General features: G+C 39.5%; 1 long non-coding RNA gene across 1 annotated transcript in view; it reads right to left on the reverse strand.

Annotated features, from left to right (window-relative positions):
- The window catches only part of LOC134528205 (uncharacterized), a 58,333-nt gene extending 41,463 nt beyond the window's left edge, over nucleotides 1–16,870 (reverse strand). The window contains exon 1 of the long non-coding RNA XR_010074364.1: nucleotides 16,758–16,870. This is a non-coding gene — a long non-coding RNA (uncharacterized LOC134528205). The remainder of the gene's footprint in view (nucleotides 1–16,757) is intronic.
- Between the last annotated feature and the right edge of the window lie 4,048 nt (nucleotides 16,871–20,918).

Consider the following 20,918-nt stretch of genomic DNA (forward strand, 5'->3'; position numbering starts at 1 on the left):
ATTGTCAACTGGTTTAATTTTAGAGGAGTGAACTTCTATGCAGAGAGGGATTAAAGAAAATTGTGAAAATGTGAAGTAGATTATAATTAGAATGTGTAGTAGACTATACTATAGTAGACTGTATAATTAGAATGTGTAGTAGACTAAAACTGCCAATAAAAACTTTTTCTCACGAGTTTATTTTTTTTAATGGCCAAAGGGAGTTTAATTTACGAATAGCCCTTGTAATATAATAAAATATTTTTATTTATTTTATTAATTTTTTGAAAAATTTCAAAAACAAAATATAAAAAAAAAAAGAATCAATTCGGTTTTAGTGTAGGTATTATTTTACGTCTGTTTTCAAGAAACGTGCACCCGCGCCGAAGGCCGGCGGAGATGCCCGAGCAGGCAGCCGGAGATGTCCGAGGCAGCCAGCTCCCCCGGGGCAGGACGGGCGGACGAGAGGCGGCCGGAGATAATTGCGGTGATGAGTTTGTGCGCGGCTCCGGGAGCCAATCTGGAGACAATGGCGCAATTATGGGAGCGGGCCAATCAGGCGTCGCCATGACGACACCCGCCTCCCCCCTCCTCCTCCTCCTCCTCCTCCTCCTCCTCTTCTACCCCGGGCGCGCCAAGGCCGCGGGTACACTCCGGCGCAGAACGCAAGACATAAAGGTCGGCGGACGGGCGAACAAGAGAGGAACGGTCGCTGAAGGTGCAGCGACGCGACGTAAATATGATCATTTCCAAAGCAAATTCAATCATTAGAACGTATTATTGTATACGTACTCCTATTTCGATTCTTGGGAGAATTTCGCACAATATATTTATAAGGCATTGTCAAAACTTTTTTAAAGTATTTAAAGTAGCTTTTGTGCCGTTAATTAGTAATTTCGACACGATATATTTTAAATTTTTATTATGATTTTAAATTTTTTTGGTGTGGAAATTTTATTTGCTCTAATATAGTGTGATTTTAATTTGTTAGTCTGGTGTACTCCTCTGAGTTAAACTTTGTCTCAGTGCTCTGAAGCCCCTTTCCCATCGGCGTATCGGATATTTTGCTGGCCTAATCCCTGACTGGCAGACAGCTTACCATTTCCCCCGCCTTCAGTCACGCCTCAAGCCTGTAATATCATTTCTCTTCGTGACCCTAACTGCATAGACAAGCCTGTAGCTTGCAGGCGACCAGTTCGCAGAGACGAGCTGAGATTGGCTTTTTTTTATCACGTGTTAGTGTTATGTTCGCTCCTCTGCAGCCACGACGGGACGTAGATTCCCATCAGTGTTGCATTTTACCCCACCCCCCCCCCCCCTTTCTCAGTTCCAAGTAAGACCAATGACCGGTCGTAACCCCCTGGGCAACAGTGACCGTTCTCAAGGTCTTCTCGCAAAAGCGAGTGTGCCAAAACTGATCACAAGCGCTACCTAGCGAACAAGTCGCGAACTTCTCCGCTAACCTACCCTCAAAGGCGCCAGAGAGCAGCACCTGCTTTCCCTTGAGTTATATGGACGCCGTGGGCGAGTCGATTGTTTTCAACTCAGACCCCTCCGACAGAGTTCTCTACTGTCGCCTAGTGATGCCAACTTCAAGACTCCTGCTAAAGTTTTTTTTCGCCCGCATTCGGGCAAGTTCGGAATCTTTCGGCGGCCCAGACCTCCCTCCCCCTGTTAGAGCCGGCGGGCACTTTTTATTACGAGACGCGGTTGGCCCCGACACAGATCTACTCGCGTCGCGTCTGCAGACAGATCTCCATCGAGTATCGGCGAATCGGCAAGACTTCATCCGACCGCTAACGACTATGTAGTCACTTTGTATAAGGGATGCTATCCCTCAAGTCAATCCTAGTAGATTAGTCTGTCTGCATAGTTTAATTATTTGCCTTCAAATTTTTTTTCTTTTAATCGTTATTATGAAGAAATCATCCGCGTCCTGCCGCGCAATTCGCGAGCTCCAGATCCTGGCTGACTCCACGACTGCAGCGTGCTGGGCAACTCCCCTGTTTTGGTGAGTGATAATTCGCGACCCCCCCCCCCCCCCTTTTTTTTCCTTTAAATTTTTTTTGGGCATTTTCTGCCCCATAGACTGCCTGTATACAAGTTCTAATCAGATTTGATTTGGACTGTTGCAGACAGGGTCGATGACAGGGAGAGACTGATGCTCCCATCTCGTGCCCCCCCCCCTTTCCTGTTCCGTGGGTCACATTAGAAGAAACATTTCTACTACCCGACGTGATCGTTTTGAAGACCCCGGGGTGGTAATGTAAATTCAACATTTCCCCCTTACCTAGCTACGAACTATCTTAAGCGGATGACCAACTCACCAGCGACCAGTGTTTTTCTCAAGAAAATGTAAAACGAATAGAACTAATTATCAATGTAATCATCGGATCCATCCAACTTTGGGTGTGAAACTCATAATGCAAATGTTTATATTTCAAACTAAGAATGTAAATTGGTTTAAGTAAGCGCGGGTCGGCCCATTTTCGTTTTTCTTTTGTTAATCTTTGAAAATTGTTAAAACCTTTTGTATGTAAAATAATGGAAACAAGAAAATCCATCAGGGCAAATAAAACAGGGAAACTATAGATCAAGTTAATCGTGTAGTTTTTATTGATTGATTTTAACGATCCCCCAACTTCCTCCTTGCTTGTTACAGGAAGTTCCTAAATTTTGTTTGTTCCCCACCTCGTGTCGCCTCTGGTAAATCAATTTATTTAACTTTTTTTTATCCAACATGTTTCCAAGGCTCTTTTTTAATTAATTCCAAATAATTCTATTTTGAGGCACGAGGGGGTGTTACAACTTGGTAGCAGAGCGTGGTTTCCTTGGTCTATAGGCATACCTGAATAATATAAGCATATCTAAAATAAAAATAAAAGTACAAAAACAAATTTTTTTTAAATTAATTTTTGATAATAGCAATTTTGTAATAATATTGTAAACTGATCGCTGGTACACCCTGTAGTTATATTGCTTTTTCTATTTTAAAATTTATTTTGAGTTTTACGTCCCACTGTGATTGTTTTTGCGCGCGGTCAGACACCGCGCGGCCTCCGTCGCGTTGGTGCGACGACCCTCAGGCAACGTGTCTTATCAGACGCGCGTGTCATTCTCCCTGTCACCACTTCACCCCTCCCCTCCACGCCTCACCGGCTGGTGGAGACAAGGTCATGCCGTTGACCCGTGTCCGGCAGCGTAACAATGTGTTGCAATCTAGTTAGTTCCTCACGGCCGACAGTGCCCTGAGTTTGTCTAAATTCCTCCCTTTATCTGTGTTTTTTTTATAACACATCCGCCTGCAAACCAGGCCATCTTTGTGAAAAACAGATCACCGAAGTCCTTTCGGACATCGTGGTATTTTTGGTTTGTCTCTCGGCGTCTTGCGCGCGCCGACTTATCTCTTCACCACATGACAGGGCCGCCAACCGCGCGGAACCCCCTCTCCTCTCCCGTGTGCTCCACTCATGGGCCACGTATTTTGTAAACAAACTACCCATGCTTTTTATGTCACAAAACAAGCACTATAAATAATCTATACTACCTTAAATCTAGCAGCAAAGAATTTTCTAATCTAGGGTTACTAAAATATAACATAATAATTTTATATATACCTTATAGTAATATTAACAATACAAATAATATGATAATATAAACCTTTTGTTTTAGCTAATGTTAAGAAACTGCCATTGTTTACATTTTCTAAGTATCTTAAAATTAACGATTAAGTGTTTTAATAATACATAAAATAAATTTAAAAAAAAAAGGGTCCATTCATTAAGTAACATAAAATAAGAATATGCTTATAAGTAATTTTAACAAGTACTCTAACCCTATTGCATCGTTCACAAGCAACGTGAATATACTTCGACGTACCATTTCATTGTGTCACCATACACATCCATGTGCCTAGCTTTTGTTTAGATTTATTTCGTGATCACCCAACGAGAGGTGCAATCACTCATGCCTTTAAGGAAAGGTTACTGAATTAAATTGTTTATATATATATGGGTTGAATCCCCAATACTTTTACGCTAGCCATGAGGTGAGGAATTTATTGTAAGATAGAGTACTATACTTTTTTACCGTCGTGTTTTCTATAAGCTATTTGCCAATTAATCTAAGAATGATAAGTAAAGGATAAATAATATTTTTGTAATTATGAATTTTGAGTAAACAATTTATTAACTTTTATATTTTTTTGGATCGGTGTTAATTTCCTTTATAAGCTGGTGTACAGCTATGTATTTAAAACATCTAAATTTTTTTCATTATCCATGTTTCATCCAAATTTGTTGATCTTTCGGGTTTCGAACCCGAACTAACTCAGGGGTGAAATTCCCTCGTAGGTCTCTCTGCTTCAGCCTGGTGGTCTGATCAACCGTCGGAGCTTGAACATATTGAGCCTATGTGAGTTAATAAATGTAGGTATCCGGGACCGAGGTGTACTTCGCTTTTTAAGCAAGTATTAAATTCATCCATTTCGTCTGATCCATCGTCAGATTGTGCAGAGCTATGACTCAATGCCTTCGACTTCTTATGGACAGCGAAACAATTATGTACAGGGGTTATATTCCCAAATTTAGTTTGTAAGTTACGGGTTACCATACCCATTTACAGGGGTTACAGTCCCCATTAGTCACTGAGTGCTCAAGGACGCATTTCCCTTGTTTCGGCCTCAGTGCTTTTCGGCCTCCCTCATAGCGCCCATTTTGTGTTCCTACACGATATCCAAAATCTGAGATCAACGGGATGAATTTCATTTCATTAATATAACAACGGCATAAATAGTTGTAAGCTTACAGGTACTTTAAGGTTAAGCTTTGAATTTAATATTTTTTTTTATTAAATGATTTTAAGGATTTATTTTGAATAATTCAAACCAAGTTTAAATGGACCCTATTTAATTATCAACCTTGTGTTTGACTTATAAGGTGTTTCAGTCAAAGGACATGGAATTAATTCGGCTTCTATTACAAGCAGTAGGGCAACAGGCATCCTTTTTTTTTGTTCAATAATAATAATAATCACGCATATAAAAATAAGTATTCCCCCTAAATTAAGCAGCTACGAGGTGACTAGTCTCATTTTAATATTTAAGGTAATCACCGAGAAGGGTGAAATACTTTCAACCCCCAACGAGAGGTCCACTTAATTAATTTGGGTATGTTTGAGCATCCCGTTTCTAGGCTAGCACAAGCTAGGTAATATAAGATATTATAATTTTTAATTTTTACATAGTATGTTCAGTCTTTAACAAGCTACTTGACGTAAATAGTTTTAATTTTTTTTACTCAGAAATACCTCTCTGATATTTTTTGAATCTTCATGAATCTTGTTCCACGATTTCATATATTTAATTTCTGATTACGTTTCTTTTTTTAATAACCATAATTCGTAAAGTAAGCAAGAATAATGTTTGTAGTGTTTTTTTTGTACTGATTTGTTAATACTTGTACATGTTTATTTCTTTATTTTCCCTTGCACGTAAATGTGATGTACAGTGACGTACATAGAGTCTGAGCTCTGAAGCTGTCACATCTAGCCATTTTTCTTTTTTCTTTTTCATTCTATCCCAAAGTTGTATTTCTTTTACATCGTTATCGATGAGATTCTTTATTTAAGTAAGAGCTACGTGACTTCCAGACGGCAAACTGGTTTCTTTTATGTGTTTTTCTAAAATAGGAGCTAGGTCAAGCTAGCCAACGAGCGGCGCAAAAGTTAGGGTCCTCTGAGCCAACGAGCCATGACCGGTCCTCTGAGTGAAAAATCTCATGACCATTTTCGAGTGTTCTTTGGGTTACATTCCCACCACTCATCTTTGGACGGCCTATGTTCAAACCCCCTCTCAGGCAGTGCGAAGCCTATCAGCAGTCATGGAAGATCCAACCGCTCCATTATAATTTATCCCTTTTTGATTTATAATTGTTGGTTTATTGCATTTTACATTTCTTTAAATAATTTAAATTTGAGTGCGAAGAGTCGTTAATTTATCGTTTTGTTTGCAGAATACTTTTAAATAATAAATATTAGTTAATAATAATAAACATCAGAGTGGTATGCGCTGAAATTTCTTAATTTATCGAATATTTAATATTTTTAAATTCATTCTTTCCTACGGATTGTTGATCTTTTGGGGTTTTCATCCCCAATCATTTAAATTTCCGCCAAGGGAATACCACCCTTAGGCCCTGTGTCACTCTGGGACTGAGGTTCTGTTTCGCCTTCGAGCAAGCAGCAAATTCGACTGTCTTCTCCATCGCCTGACTGTGCAGGGCTAAGTCCCAATGCCTTCGGCTTCTTATGGAAAGACTATTGTACAGGGGTTTACATTCCCACTTTCATTATTTTCAGGGGTACACAAATCCCCACCTTCATAACTGGCACCCGACGGACCAAGTTCCGGTTCCGGCCCAGTGTTTTCGGCCCGCCTCACAGCGCCCATGTTTAGAGTTTTTGTCATGTGACATCATTCCCAACATCTGAGATCAACTTTCCGAATTACATCATTCACCGTTAAGGGTGATTTAGACAATTATAATACACCTTCGATTTGATCAACATAATTTTTTGTAAGTAGTAGGATACAGGCGAACCTGGTACTAGTTTTACTGAGCAGTGTAAGTGTTTTTTTTATTTTCCCTATATGCTCCGCATTCAAGCGGGGGAGTATGTGCCGTTAATTAGTAATTTCGACACGATATATTTTAAATTTTTATTATGATTTTAAATTTTTTTTTGTGTGGAAATTTTATTTGCTCTAATATAGTGTGATTTTAATTTGTTAGTCTGGTGTACTCCTCTGAGTTAAACTTTGTCTCAGTGCTCTGAAGCCCCTTTCCCATCGGCGTATCGGATATTTTGCTGGCCTAATCCCTGACTGGCAGACAGCTTACCATTTCCCCCGCCTTCAGTCACGCCTCAAGCCTGTAATATCATTTCTCTTCGTGACCCTAACTGCATAGACAAGCCTGTAGCTTGCAGGCGACCAGTTCGCAGAGACGAGCTGAGATTGGCTTTTTTTTATCACGTGTTAGTGTTATGTTCGCTCCTCTGCAGCCACGACGGGACGTAGATTCCCATCAGTGTTGCATTTTACCCCACCCCCCCCCCCCCTTCTCAGTTCCAAGTAAGACCAATGACCGGTCGTAACCCCCTGGGCAACAGTGACCGTTCTCAAGGTCTTCTCGCAAAAGCGAGTGTGCCAAAACTGATCACAAGCGCTACCTAGCGACCAAGTCGCGAACTTCTCCGCTAACCTACCCTCAAGGGCGCCAGAGAGCAGCACCTGCTTTCCCTTGAGTTATATGGACGCCGTGGGCGAGTCGATTGTTTTCAACTCAGACCCCTCCGACAGAGTTCTCTACTGTCGCCCAGTGATGCCAACTTCAAGACTCCTGCTAAAGTTTTTTTTCGCCCGCATTCGGGCAAGTTCGGAATCTTTCGGCGGTCCAGACCTCCCTCCCCCTGTTAGAGCCGGCGGGCACTTTTAATTACGAGACGCGGTTGGCCGCGACACAGATCTACTCGCGTCGCGTCTGCAGACAGATCTCCATCGAGTATCGGCGAATCGGCAAGACTTCATCCGACCGCTAACGACTATGTAGTCGCTTTGTATAAGGGATGCTATCCCTCAAGTCAATCCTAGTAGATTAGTCTGTCTGCATAGTTTAATTATTTGCCTTCAAATTTTTTTTCTTTTAATCGTTATTATGAAGAAATCATCCGCGTCCTGCCGCGCAATTCGCGAGCTCCAGATCCTGGCTGACTCCACGACTGCAGCGTGCTGGGCAACTCCCCTGTTTTGGAGAGTGATAATTCGCGACCCCCCCCCCCCTCTTTTTTTTTCCTTTAAATTTTTTTTTGGGCATTTTCTGCCCCATAGACTGCCTGTATACAAGTTCTAATCAGGTTTGATTTGGACTGTTGCAGACAGGGTCGATGACAGGGAGAGACTGATGCTCCCATCTCGTGCCCCCCCCCCCCCCTTTCCTGTTCCGTGGGTCACATTAGAAGAAACATTTCTACTACCCGACGTGATCGTTTTGAAGACCCCGGGGTGGTAATGTAAATTCAACATTTCCCCCTTACCTAGCTACGAACTATCTTAAGCGGATGACCAACTCACCAGCGACCAGTGTTTTTCTCAAGAAAATGTAAAACGAATAGAACTAATTATCAATGTAATTATCGGATCCATCCAACTTTGGGTGTGAAACTCATAATGCAAATGTTTATATTTCAAACTAAGAATGTAAATTGGTTTAAGTAAGCGCGGGCCGGCCCATTTTCGTTTTTCTTTTGTTAATCTTTGAAAATTGTTAAAACCTTTTGTATGTAAAATAATGGAAACAAGAAAATCCATCAGGGCAAATAAAACAGGGAAACTATAGATCAAGTTAATCGTGTAGTTTTTATTGATTGATTTTAACGATCCCCCAACTTCCTCCTTGCTTGTTACAGGAAGTTCCTAAATTTTGTTTGTTCCCCACCTCGTGTCGCCTCTGGTAAATCAATTTATTTAACTTTTTTTTATCCAACATGTTTCCAAGGCTATTTTTTAATTAATTCCAAATAATTCTATTTTGAGGCACGAGGGGGTGTTACACTTTATAATATTAAAATCATAACTGTGAAACCTACATCATAATATATTTAAAGATAATAAAGATGGTATTTATTGCAAAAATTCAAATAAAATAGCCCTATATGTTTTTTTATTTTGAAAATTTATTTCAGTCAATTATTCTTTCTCTATTTTTTTTGTGTGAAAAGAGCAAATATGTTTACGATTCATGGGATAACAACATGTGCATGGATCTGCCTAATAAGACGGAAGTGCGTACGAGGTGTTGGAACGATATGCAAGGATCATAATGTCAGCAAGAAACACCAATAACATTACATCGAACAGTACTCATCAATACATTAGGACCATTATGAAATTTGTACAAATACGTTCCTCTAACATTTTGGTGCAATATTTTGCTATACATATATTATACAGTTGCAGACAAAATACATTTCTATAAATTTAAATTATTGAAATCTGTTTATTAGTCAACAATTTATGGGTTTTTACAGATTTATAGAAATTTAGAATTTTGGTTATGTTTTATAATATAGAAAAATACGATGAGATATGGTATATCATTGTTATATTATTTTAATAACGGCTTTATATAGATTTTTAAAAAAGGGAGAAAAATAATAAAAATCACTGGCATACAGCTTTTGAATATAATAATTAGAGACCCGGAAATTTCGCAGATTCGTCTGGCTTCAGAGTAGAATGTAAGGTAATAGGTGTGCTCAACCCATGTTCGCTTTCCCATTGGTTGATATCTTAGCGAGGGCATGTTTATCCTTGTTAATTGAGACTACCTGATTCGCCTACTTCTCTCCTAGCTGGGCGTCGTTGGCTCACGGTCTCGGAGGGGCGTGTTCAAATAACTGCGGTCCAATCATGAACACAGTGCGAGAGTGTGAAGGTTTGCAATCTAACTTGCGACTAAATGAGTGCGCGAAATTTCCGTGTCTCTAATAATAATTAACTTACTAAGGAAGATTAAATTTAATATTACTGAACTAAAAATACATATATAATATTTCCCATGTCAACACAATTCAACAGTGCGGAGTTCAGAAGAGTCACGCTGCAAAACTATATAAATAAAAATTAATTATTTTTGTAGTAGGTAATCTTACCTGAAGCCTTCAAATTCTCGAGGTATTTTTGTGTTCTCAGCCACTCTCAATCTAAAAGTTTACCTTCCGACAGTTTTGTGGCGGTTTTTGCTACCCCAGAGGCAAAAATCTGTAGGATTCACAAGGAAATGGGATCCGGGGGGGGGGGGGGTGGTTCGAGAGTTTTACGCATGGGTTTTAACCCACACAAGTCATCTCTGGATAGGGTGCTTGTATGTTGTTTGATTCCCATATTTTGGCCTAAATGCATGCCATCAGCAGAAAACTATGCTATATATAGAGAGAGACAGTTTTCCATAAAACCTAGTTTTTATGTTTACGTTTATCAACCTAGTTTCACAGTCACGCTTTTGCAAGCGCAGGAGGAACCCCTCAGAGAGGGGCTTCTTAATTCTTCCTTGGGATCTACGCCCATGTTCACTGGTATCGCAATGCTTCAGAAATGTTTTAGAGTTCCAGGTTGATGGTAATTAGTCGTAAAGTCCGTAATGAACTACACACACTGCGTCATGTAGCTGGTCTTACCCCAAAAATAAGGGTTCCAAACGTATACGCATCCTTCTGCCACTGTTGCTCCGTCTGCAGTGCTTGTGGAAAACTCCAGGTGGTGCCAGTGATTTTTTTTTTTTTTTAAAAGAAACACCCAACTCAGCTTGGGATACCGATACTTAAAACCTTAATTCATTCGTTCGCCTATTGCAATGCTCGTTTAAGTTCTCCGCCTATCTGGCCACACACACGCATGGTGTGCAGAACTTCAGGAAAACCCATGCGCGATGTGAAAACTGCTCAAGATACCCTTGGCGGGTCTGTTAACGAAAAGCATTTAATAATTAGCTCAGGGCCGATATTAGTTTTGTTTCCAGATTAAATTTTCAAAACTGCATTTTTAGGAGAGTTAAAACGGCTAAAATGCGTGTTTTCATACTAATATTTAGGCATAAAAACAACCAGTACAGATTCTTCAAAGCACTTAAGGGACTTGCATTGCACCTTTATCTTCATTTATCCGCTATATATACTTTTACGGTCACCGCTCAAATTTCACAGTTGTCCCATGCACGACGGGACGACTGAGGGAGACTTGTGCTTAGAGGCGACACCGTGCTAAGAAGCACCAGCGAGCGTCGCACCCATCATCCCGCCTCACTAGCACAGATACGGGAAGCCTAAGATGCACATAAAGTTCTGCTATTCCCGATTACACCCGAACAATTCACCTTCGGCCAACCTCGGGTTTATTTATATATATATACTTATATTTCTCTGTTTATTTTAATGTAGCTATAATAACCTTACTAACCGGCCGTAGTGTTTTAAAGTGTTTTAATGTAGCTAACCTAACCGACAACTTTTAATATTTGAATTCGTTTTTCCTACGCAAAAATAAAACAAATCCCGAAGTTGGCCGAAGGTGAATTGTTCGGGTGTAATCGGGGATGACAGAACTTTATGTGCATCTTAGGTCTCCCCACAGATACACCCCTGACGAGGCGGGCCGCTTAAAGCAACAACTCTCGACCTGGACGAGAAGTCGGAAGTCGGAAGTCGGGAATTCCGGGACGGCCACTCCAGCCAGCAGGAAGCTGGAAGCAGCGAGATTAAAGCGGGGGTGGGGGGTGGAGGAGTGGCAACGCTCCAGACAACCCGGGGGCTTATTTATTCTCCAGACCGCGCTGTAGAGGGCGGGACACGCAGGAAACAGTAAAAAAGGGAATGGAGAGGGATACAGAGAGAGAGAGAGGGGGAGGAAGGGAGGGAGGGAAAAAGGGTTATGGGAGGTGGAAACTGCCATTTTGAGTTAATTACCATTCCGTTATTTGGCTATCGCTGCGTGTTAGGGCTGCGCGCAGATATATTACCATACATGCATAGTGATCGGCCCGGTTCCCTGCGAACGTGGTTGGTACAGTCGCGGCAACGCGAAAAAGGGAGCATACTCCCGGAAGACAATGGCCGCAGCACATTTTGGTTGTGTCCGAATACCTCCTTAAATGACACTTTATTATTAAGGATGCTTGGTAAACGTAACTTCAAGAATGTCAAACTTTTTTTTTACCCTCCGAATAGATGTAAGGACCTTTAAAGAAACCCCGATGCAGCATTTCGTGAAAGGACGAGTCATTGAGGCGTAATCGTTTAGTAAAAATGTGAAGATAGTCTATTGCTATGAGAGCCCACTGCTGTCTACAAACTTTAATGTTTATATCTGTTCTTCGGAGGCATAACTTTTGGGCAAAATGCACTTTTTACCATAAACTTTACCACCGTTTGACGTTCTTTCTAGTGGCATACAACACTAAGATCTACTATAAGTGGAAAAACCACAATTTTTGGTTAAAAAAAAAAATAATTGAGTATATTTTTGAGGTACTATTTGAAATTTTTATTCTGCTCCCATGAAAAATATGGTTTATGTTACATAGTATTATGCCACCGAGTTACAGCTATAGGTATTGTTATGAAATGATTAACTAAAAACATAGAAAAACTGAAAATACGCTCAAAATAGAATGTTAAATATTTGTAAACGCAAAAAAAAAATCCCAAAAAAAGCATGTATTTGTTGATATAACCAGGTTATGTTAGCGTAGAAAATTTCCGGATATCCTCTCAATTCTAGTTTATCTCTGAATGCAGCTATTATAGTTTAAGATCCTTTGGTTCAGGCTGTATTGGTAAAGGATAAATCCTAACTATTTTTTATCTATTTCTTTTATTCTGTGGATCACACATGGAATAGAGTGCTCCGTGATATAGAGCATGTGAATATATAAGTTACTAATCGCATTTTCCAGCTTCCACAATCAGTTTGTCTGTGTCTGACGGGAGCAGATAGCGATTCTCGAAACGTCGCAACTGTTTTGTTAGAGAAAACCTGCTGCGTTGTCAATAGTGTTACGAGGCTGCTAGAGACGAGGCAAAAGGCAAGCCAGCGAGGCGCGCCGGCCTGCGAGGTTCCAAGGCAAATCCCACCTTTACTCCCGGACACAGGTAAGGCCCGCCCCTTCTCCCTCCGCTTACGACTACCAGAACCTTGCAATAGCGAGCGCTTTCTGACAACCACAACCACCCTTCCCCCTTATCACCCTCTAGCACCATCCCGTAGAATCCTGGCACCTCCATGTCTCTCTCTCTCTCTCTCTCTCTCTCTCTCTCTCGAATATTCCGGCAGGTTTCCAGAGCACCGTCACGTGAAGTGGCGTAACTAACCCGCCAATGTTCTCGCAGCTTCGAGTGACCACACCAGGGCGGGACTTGAGAGGCATGAACAGACAGCGGCCGACCTGCGAGCGGCAGTGAACTAAAGAGGGCGAGTGACCCCTTGGCGAGCGATAGAGGGCTTCGTGCGCGAAGATCTTGGAATCACAGACGGGGTCACGACGGGGCGGGAGAGAGAGCAGCGCGAGGAAGTGTGCTGGGACCGAGGTGTGTGGTGAGAGACGAGCGGTAGATAAAGCCCCTATCGAGCCGAGCTGCAGTAGGGAGAGCAAACAGTGGACTTAAAGTGAGATTGATTTGTGGACAGTCATTTAGATTTTTGTAATTTAAGGATAAGTGTAGCCTACATAGCAGTCTGTTTCGTCTTTGTTAGTCCATTGTGTTCGTCTGTGCTATCTTTTTCTGAATAATATCTTTCCACGAAACTCTCCATTGTCTAAGCTGATATGGCTTGTTCCCCATTTGTGTACTTATTTGTCTTAGTGGTTTATTCCTGAGGTTTATGATGTGCAACATCTTAGCTCTCAGTATGCGGCATTTTGGTAGGAGTAATTTAGTGAATGGAACGGAAGTCGCATGGAACGGAAAAGTGTAACAATCATTGTGCTGCCATCTATGGCGGATGGTGAAAAACAAATTTCACATAGCCAGAAGAATTTTAATAAGATAGGAGGTATTTTAAAGTTCCATGTCGAAATTCAGGTCCAAAGCGGGTATTTAGTATTTGTCTTATTCGTTTTTATCGGAGCCGTTTCGTTATATACTTAAACTTTTTGCTCTGTAAACGGAATGATTCGATCGTCGATGTCGCTGCTCCGGCAACGAATTCTAGCGTCAGGTGCGGAAACTACGCGTGATTCACATCAAGAAATGTAGTGGAAAACACAATTTTCGTAAATTTATTAAGCTTGGCATTATTTTAAAGAATTCTACGTTAAATTTCGTGCCCGAGTTTCATATTATAAGTGTATTTGCAACATGAGAACATATTAATTTGCTCTTTACCAGGGTTGTTTACACATTTCTTGCTAGTACTTTAAAGACTCGCTCACTGTTTTTTTTTTAACTGTGACAAGCAGCGTGAATCAGCAATGGCGTATATACAAGATATTATGTTAAATCAATATATCCCATTGCAGAATCGTTCAAAGTAATTGATGCACGTAATAAAAATTTAATCGTATAGCCTCATATAGGTAGCTTTGCATGATTTCTGCATCTTTAAAAGTTTTCGAAATATTTTATTTTGAATTTTAAAGGCGGAAAGGAAAGAAGTTGAAAGTTGGGCAATGCTTGCAATACGTTTATTCATTTTAAATAATTTATAAAAGTGGTTATAAAACAATTTGTGACTTTGCTCTTCTTGCAAAGTTTATTATCCTGGCCTTAAGACCTACTTCACAAAAACGCGGAAACTTAAAAACGGATCACGAAACTGCCATATATTTACGTTTCTCTATCCGTCTGCCGAATCCACGGTGCACGGAAACACCAAATGGCAACAATGTGATGAAATTTAACGGTTTCGAAAAATTATTTTATTTGGAACAATTTTGAGATATAAGAAAATAACACTTCGGAATATACAAATTCAATATCAATAATGAAGAGCCTATGATGTACATTCTGTATTGCACAGACCCGAACAAGCCCGAATATCTACCTTCGGCCAACTTCGTCAGTTTTTTTGTTTATTACTTTACAAAATTGTGGACGGTTGGTTATGTTAGGTTAGTATAGCTACATAAAAAATACTGATTTTTTTCCCCTAACCTAACTAAAACTAAGTGAATTTTGTAGGGGTCCGGGTTAGGGAGGGACCTAGGTGCGTCTCAGGCCGAGGCCTATACGCCTAGTCATGCTGGGATTAGTCATGCAGGGAGAGGGTCGCATGCATCATGTGCTAGGAGGGGATTGGCCAGCCATGGCAGCGATTGGTGCCATGACTAACTCCCCTCACTCTTAAATCTAGACTATAACTAGAGATATGTTGGGCCTAGGTGTCAAATCATTTTAATGCCGACGTTGGCCGAAGGTAGATATTCGGACTTGTTCGGGTCAGTGCAATACAGAATGTAGGTACATCGTAGGCTTCCCATCAATAATCCACGAAGTAAATAACAGTAGATAATATTCTGTTACATGAAACAATTTTTTAACATGGCTATCATCGTGGTAAATTGTATACTCTGCTTCTATTGGTCGCACGGAGTAACGTTCACGGAAGAGTTGGACATTGCCGAGCTAATCCGTATGGGTCGTGTCCACGTGCGTGCTATTGTAGATACTAAATTCAACGAGATCCGTTTACGTGATCCGTCTCAGCTTTCGTGATACATTCTGTAGAATGGGACTCCTTTCTCCCTTCCGTTAAAAATAAAAAAAATTATAGCTAAAACTAAATATACAAAAAAAATCAAGATACTAACCATGGTTATTTGCATCAAAACTATATAAGTTAATTGAATAATTATTGAATTCATAACAAGAATTTACGACATTATAAAAACAAAACTACACGAGATCAAAACAAGAATATTTGATCAAATGAGGGCAGGAAAATTGAAAAGAGACAAATAACTTGTTATTACACAGCGAATAACACAGAAGGGAAAAACGTGATAAAACGCGTGTTTCATAAAGATACAACGAAGACTACAAAGGCGATCGAACTAGTATTGGCAAACATTTACGTGTTTTAAAATGAAACACGACTAACGTATTTGGAAAATTCCTGCATGTAACTACCGGTCACATAGTGTTGCACAAGATAAGAAACCATACGTGTTTCTTTGTGCTCTAGGCGGACGGATGGTTCGTTCATGATAAATGTGTGGCTTTAAAAAGCCATAAAGAAGTAGGCCTACTACCTACATGCTCTAACCACTACAATTTTTTTTTTAAGTAGTTATTTCAAAGTGACGTGAAATTGGATTTGTTTTACTTTAGATAAAAATATAAACTGTGTTGTTGACTTATTCTTAACTTAAAATTACGTATGTTGATCGAAAAGAAAATGGTAAATTTCAGTTAGTCGCGATTCTGGTTTAAGTTATTTCTCTACCGTTTACATTTTCCAATGAAAACTTGGAAGGAGAATGTATAATGTTTACTTTAAGTAACGCATTAGGCATTTGAAATATGTATTTTATCAAACATAGTGCCGTTCGTGACTAACTTTGAAACGCATCCAATCTGTGTCGTTTCGTCTTGGGACGCCAAGTGAACGCTGAACAAATTTGAAAATTATAAACCCTTTAGATCACAGTCTAAGTAATGTAGGCTACTCCATCACTTCATATCATCGTCTACCGGGCCACGGGCACAACTCGCAAAAAGAAAAATGGGTCAAGTTCCACCCAGGGAAGGGGGGGGGGGGGGGGGCAGATTTTACAATGGAACACGACCCTGCAGGTAATTTACGTTCTGTATTGTATTCTAGACTAACATAGGTGGGCAGCCTTATTTTCACAGACAAGAGAGCCACAACCCGAAGTTCATGTTTTTTTTTCCGTATCTTTAATGTAGCTATCCTATCCAAATCAACCGTCCACAATGTTTTTAAGTATTTATAATGTAGCTAATCTAACCCTAATTGACCATTAGTATCCTTTTATCAACACCGCCATATTTATTTACAATGAACAAATAAAAAACCCGAAGATGCACGATCGGGCGTTTGGCTCTCTCGTCTGTGAAAGGAAGGTTGCCCAACATAGGTAGGACTGTAGGCTTATACATGTTATACGGAACCCGAAAGTTAGTTTCATTAAGAAACGTATATTGTGCAAGTCATCACATCAGCTTCTCCGCGCGTGCACGGGAATAACCAGTCAGTCACTCACCAATCCCGCCGCAGTTGGGACGCAGCTGGCCGCTGTCTCCCGCCGCCCGTCCGAAGGAAACTGGAGCGGATCGCCGCGCGGCGAAACAACTTCGACGAAACACAGTTGGCTACCCTGCAGTTGACAGCTGTCGCCCGGCAGAGACTAACCGGTCGCGACAAGTTAGGTGGGGCTCGCTTCATTTCCGGGCCGGGTTGAGTGGCGGATACAAAACATTTTTTTTTTTCGGATTCAAAGGATTTGAAAATTAGACAGAAAAAAAAAAATTAAAACGTGTATTCAAAAATACTTACATTACTAATGACACAAACACAATGACAAATGGGCCAAAGGAAGTAGCTGTATGCGACGCGGCTTCTAACACAGTTGAAATTGCAAGTGTTATAACAGCTCATCTTGCATCACCTGAATAACATACTGTCTTCATTGATATTTTGCAAATTTTTTCCTATCTTCGTGGTTTGCGGGGGGGGGGGGGGGGGGTGCTAGATATATTCCTCCTATATCACCCTAACCCCCCCCCTCCCCCCTCAACCAGTGAGTGTTTAAAACTACGTACGCAACATGTGAAAGTTAAAAATAACGACATTTTTTTTTTCGAACACGTGTTAATAAATTATGCAAGAGACAAAAAACGCAACGCAATCATCGGCCACCTTTCAACCTCTAACGTTTCAAACTTACAAATGAATGCGAAAGTAATGTGTATAGAAGGCTACGATGTTCTCTTTTAACACAGTGAGTTTTCACTTACAAATACAGTTAAAGAAAAATCAATGTTTTTAAACAAAATGTAAAACATAGGCCTACATGATAGGAAAAGTGCCTTTGTTATTTTCATACAAATAAACAGTTGTTCTCTTAGCTTGATGAAATTTTGCACACTTTAAAATAACAAGGTCACTGTTTACTTGATGATTCGGAAAACCATCCCTATGAAGACATTTTGCGTTAAGCCAGGACAACGCCGGATGATTCAGTAGTTAATATGAAAATAAGCCCAATGAAGTTTCTAAGGTCGGTATTCCAAGACACAAAAATAATAGTTTCGGTGTTGAATATCCTACACCTGTACGTACCCAAACCGTATTCTTAGTGCACGTTAGGACAGGGCCAGTCCCTTATTTTTTGGTATTCTATCCGTTGCCGACCTGTTGCCCAAATTCGTATACTTAAGTCACTTTTGTGATCAGAGACGAATCAAGGGTGTTGGTGTGCCAAATGAAACTTTATGATCGTGAAACTATCCTGGAATACATTCTGTACACTTTAATGGCCATAACAAGAAATAATCGCAACTTAAAACTTACTTGACGAAATTCGAAAGGCATTTCTAGTTTTGTGCGATGGTGCTGCTATATTAGTATTTTTGCCGTAAAAATTTGTATCGATGACTGCAAAACTTCTGCAAGAATGCGTTGAAACAAGTTTTTAGCCTCGCTCAGGGCACCGTTCATTCAAACGGTTGCCGATTTGTTTCCTTACTGGGATTCGGTTTTGGACACGTTTTGGAATACGGCAACAAGGCAGTGCTTATTCGCTACCTCCACAGAACGTCTTGGAATACCGCCTTTAATTTGTTAAGTTTTACAGTTTCATGTTGTGGGGTTGGTGATGTCGTGACTTGCGTGTTTTATAAACCACCGTGGTTTCCTTGCGTCAGTGGCGTGTTGCGTTCTTGTGCTCTTGTGTTTCTTACAAATTTTATAAATTCAGCTTCAATCGTCACATCGGCAGTTTTCAAGCCACTCGCCTGTGAATTCAATCGTCGAGCTCAGCTCAGAGTAATCACGGCTTTATGCAACTAGAAAAGTTTTAAAACTGGTCTGATTTAGGCTGGCTTTATAAACTATGCAAGGAATGCAACCACGAAACTGCACAACATGCAACCAACGCCAAATTAAAATCACGGTATTTTATAAAGTAGGCTACACAATACGCAAGACGTCACCAACAATGTAACTAAAATTGTGAAACTTTTGAAAACAAAGTTCTACCTCAGGCTAACAAAATAAAATTATTTATAATTTGATTTAAAAGCGTTATTTTCTTTCACGCTGTAAGAGTTAAACACGTGTAAAAAAAAGATGTGTATAATGAAAAGAACATGTCTTGTATGCACATAGGTACCATTTCTTTTCAAATTAGGCCGTCGGAAACACAAGCCAAAACGCAAAAAATTTGCAAGTTGAACAATACTTGCATTGCGTCATTGCACCTTGCATAGTTTATAAACCGGTACCCTAAAGTGTGGTTGATGAACATTTTTAAATTTATAAATCAGGCCTTGCTCGTTATGCCCTTGCAACTTTTGAAGTCACTTTAATGCTTGTAATCACAATAGCGTAACGCCAATAGGAAAATTTTATTTTTCAAATGACGATTGGTTTGGTGTTTTGAAAGTAATATTATTATTCGAGTATTTTTAAAATTTTAAGTTAAATAAATTTATCTTTAAGAACTTTGAAATGTGTTTACGAAGTGACATTTTTTCGGAATGACCATTAAATTTAGATTAAACTTATGAATGTCTCCCGAACATGATCATTAAAAAAAAACTTGTCAAAATATTTATGGCTGTCGTATGTGTTGTGCGTATGGAATGGCCAGAAACATTGCGTTTGTGATTCCAGCATGAACAGTTGAAGACAGAAATCATTTTTAGGGGGAAAAATTAAATTTACATAATACGAAATATTGTATTGTTTCAATTAAATTTAAATAAGTAATAAAACTGTAGAAAACGTTATTATGGAATCTAGGCTATAACCTCACGCGAAACCTAACTGTGACGTGAGCGAGCCTGCTGTGAGGTCGACACACTTGGAGATCTAGTGAAAACACGTTCAGTCCGCCCCGATTTTTTCCCCCGCCAACGGTTAGTTAGTTCACACACCCAATGTAATTGAGGCTTCGGGACAAACGACCATCAAACGGTGGTGAATCAAATGGTTTCGTTTGTTGTTTTTTTTCTCTCCCGTCAGCGACCCGTTTTCTTTACTAAAAGTAAGTATCTAATCAAAACAATGTATTCTTATAGATCGGCAAAGACCAACATTGCTACAATTGCCATAAGAAGATAGTTTCTTTTTTTTTATGTTTGCCTACAAATTTAATTTAACCAATAATAAACTATAACGATAGTTTATAGTTATTGTTTAAGCACTTCAGTTAATGCATATACCTAATGGCTTTAAGAATATTTCAATCCTAACACGAATTGAAAGCATGTAATATTGTGTTATAAATTTTTTAATTAAAAGTTCTCTTCTATTTTGAATTCTGTTTTTCCAAAACCCTGAAAATCTGTTTAATTAGCTCTTAAGAAATACACTACCGTGTGTTTTATTTCATTTTTGAATTATTTCGAATGTAGGCTATATTTTAGTACTTAAAACATGGTGAAATAAAAAAGTTTTTTTTCTTTCAGAAATATTTCAAACATCATAATTGTATGGTTATTATTCACCTGCATCCCTGTTTATAACGGGAAATAATTAATAATAAATAAATGTGGTTTTAACAATAAAAAATTCCACTCAACATTTTATAATCCAATATTTAATCGTCCAAACAATATAAGTTAATATTTACAGATAAATATTTAAAAAATAAGTAAGTAGGGCTATGTAATTCAAATTTTTTGTCTTCCTGTATCTGTGTTAACATCCTTCGGTCTTCATTTTTACTTACTAGTCAAACCCCTGCCATGAGAAATATTCCGTGCTCAAAGTAAGTAAACAATTTTTTTTTATTAAAGTAGGCTACACCATTTTACGTCAAAAATAAAAAAACACACATTCTCAGTACCGTAAAACAGGGCCAACAGAAACGCTCCACTCAAAGAATTTTTAAATAGTATATTCTTCAGTTGAAATCGGACTAAATTATTTGGGTAAAATAATTACGTACTTCTTTGCTTCTGGGTTGAATTCTTGTCCTTGAAAATGATTTTCCCGACGTTTCGGCATGCCTTTGTTGGAGCCATCCTCAAGGGCAAGTAACAACTCTCGTTGTTGATGGCTGCAAAATAGCATGCTGAAACGTCAAGCCCAACATTTTCATAGACTTTGCCTTGAACAAGAAACCAAGAATTAGTTAAGGTCTCTGGCCACGATACTTTGCGTTCTAGATTTGGTAAATACATAACTCACCAAATAT

This window comes from Bacillus rossius, chromosome 1, assembly GCF_032445375.1.
Source record: "Bacillus rossius redtenbacheri isolate Brsri chromosome 1, Brsri_v3, whole genome shotgun sequence".
In the NCBI taxonomy this organism is placed as follows: Eukaryota; Metazoa; Arthropoda; class Insecta; order Phasmatodea; family Bacillidae; genus Bacillus; species Bacillus rossius.